This window comes from Anopheles funestus (assembly GCF_943734845.2).
Source record: "Anopheles funestus chromosome X unlocalized genomic scaffold, idAnoFuneDA-416_04 X_unloc_23, whole genome shotgun sequence".
NCBI classification, from domain to species: domain Eukaryota; kingdom Metazoa; phylum Arthropoda; class Insecta; order Diptera; family Culicidae; genus Anopheles; species Anopheles funestus.
Genome location: NW_026045147.1, coordinates 255,001 through 257,500, shown reverse-complemented (window position 1 = coordinate 257,500; position 2,500 = coordinate 255,001). Strand labels below are relative to the sequence as shown.

At 49.6% G+C, this 2,500-nt stretch overlaps 1 non-coding gene across 1 annotated transcript; it reads right to left on the bottom strand.

The window, feature by feature from the left end:
* Positions 1–99: 99 nt before the first annotated feature.
* Positions 100–257, bottom strand: LOC125773170 (5.8S ribosomal RNA). Its single transcript, XR_007419932.1, has one exon. It is a non-coding gene; the product is annotated as a 5.8S ribosomal RNA (ribosomal RNA).
* Between the last annotated feature and the right edge of the window lie 2,243 nt (positions 258–2,500).

Sequence of the window (2,500 nt, the reverse complement as noted above, 5' to 3'; positions counted from 1 at the left end):
CGTGTTTCCCCCACGACACTAGACGGGCTGCTCGCCATAGTGTTCTATTGTGGCACGCTCCACCCTGAAGTTTGGTTTGTTGTATATCAAGGAATTGATAGGCACTCAAGAATGTGTGCATCGGCCGGGTTTAATCGTCCGACGCGCAATATGCGTTCAACTTATCGGTGTTCATGTGTCCTGCAGTTCACATTGTGACGCGCATTTAGCTGCGGTCTTCATCGATCCATGAGCCGAGTGATCCCCTGCCTAGGGTTTTATAGTAAGGTTCCCAATGTAACACAATCCCGGTGGTACGTCCAAAGACTAACTTTCTGACTAAGTTGTCTTTATTACCCAATAGTCCCAGGCCTTGTGACTTGTGGCTCATGTCTACGCCCATGGCCACCATTCGCTAAGATAGTTTTGAAGTCACTTTGAAGGCCCAGGAACAACTCTCTTAGCACATCGGTTAACCTGGCGCCGCAGTCAACTCATGTGCTTGGATCGGATCGAGCTATTGAGTATTGGGCCTGCATACTCGCTCATCCGTATCCTTTGCGTACCGCCCCATGGCCCTTGTATGTCTGCACCACAGTTCCTGTTCGTTCCGTGCCTATGGCCGGATACGTATTGCACATCGGTTAACCTGACGCCGCAGTCAACTCATGTGCTTGGATCGGATCGAGCTATTGAGTATTGGGCCTGCATACTCGCTCATCCGTATCCTTTGCGTACCGCCCCATGGCCCTTGTATGTCTGCACCACAGTTCCTGTTCGTTCCGTGCCTATGGCCGGATACGTATTGCACATCGGTATACCTGTCGCTACTCAGGCAACTCGTGTGCGTGGATTGGATCGAGAACATGGTGTGTGCCCCATGTTATAATTGATAGTCCATATCCACTTTATAGGTTAAAGTCATAAGTTGTGATTGCACAACCATTCTTCATAAGAGTTTAATCACTCTTCAACTAACTTTCGTTCTGGTGTCTTGGTATCAAATCGCGTAAGACACAAGATTCTACTGGCCAAATAGAATCTAGCACATTGGTTAACCTGGCGCCGCAGTCAACTCATGTGCTTGGATCGGATCGAGCTATTGAGTATTGGGCCTGCATACTCGCTCATCCGTATCCTTTGCGTACCGCCCCATGGCCCCGTCCTTAGAGTTAATGACTAGTAGGCTTAACTCTTTGTATGTCTGCACCACAGTTCCCGTTCGTTCCGTGCCGTGGCCGGATACGTATTGCACATCGGTATACCTGTCGCTACTCAGGCAACTCGTGTGCGTGGATTGGATCGAGCTCATGGGGTGTGTAGAGATTCCATGTTATAATTGCAAGTCCATATCCACTTTATAGGTTAAAGTCATAAGTTGTGATTGCACAACCATACTTCATAAGAGTTTAATAACTCTTCAACTAACTTTCGTTCTGGTGTCTTGGTATCAAATCGCATAAGACACAAGATTCTACTGGCCAAATAGAATCTAGCACATTGGTTAACCTGGCGCCGCAGTCAACTCATGTGCTTGGATCGGATCGAGCTATTGAGTATTGGGCCTGCATACTCGCTCATCCGTATCCTTTGCGTACCGCCCCATGGCCCCGTCCTTAGAGTTAATGACTAATAGGCTTAACTCTTTGTATGTCTGCACCACAGTTCCCGTTCGTTCCGTGCCGTGGCCGGATACGTATTGCACAACAGTAGATACCATCACCTGACGTATCTAACACACCACTATTGTAACTCGTCGTCGAAGGACCTTTCAAGTGCCTGATGGCCAGGGGAGCTCTTACACGGCACGGAGACACAGTGATGCTCGCCCATCACAGTGTACAACGATCGAGTTTGCTTAAGTGTCTGGGTACCTACACACCAGACACAATGCAATGGCCACGGATCCACACAAGGCACATCACATGCAGAAAGCTTCACCAGATTATGACACATACCACACTCTTGTAACTCGTCGTCGAAGGGGCGTTCAAAGTGCCTTACGGCTAGGGGAGATCTAGCACGGCACGGAGACACAGTGATGGTTGCCCATCAAAGTGTACAACGATCGAGTTTGCTTTCCGCGCAAGCGTTCTAAGTGTCTGGGTACCTACACACCAGACACAATGCAATGGCCACGGATCCACACAAGGCACATCACATGCAGAAAGCTTCACCAGATTCTGACACATACCACACTCTTGTAACTCGTCGTCGAAGGGGCGTTCAAAGTGCCTTACGGCTAGGGGGGATCTAGCACGGCACGGAGACACAGTGATGGTCACCCATCAAAGTGTACAACGATCGAGTTTGCTTTCCGCGCAAGCGTTCTAAGTGTCTGGGTATCTAAGCACCAGACACAATGCAATGGCCACGGATCCACACAAGGCACATCACATGCAGAAAGCTTCACCAGATTCTGACACATACCACACACATGCAACTCGTCGTCGAAGGGGCGTTCAAGTGCCTTACGGCTAGGGGAGATCTAGCTCGGCACGGGGACACAGTGATGGTCACC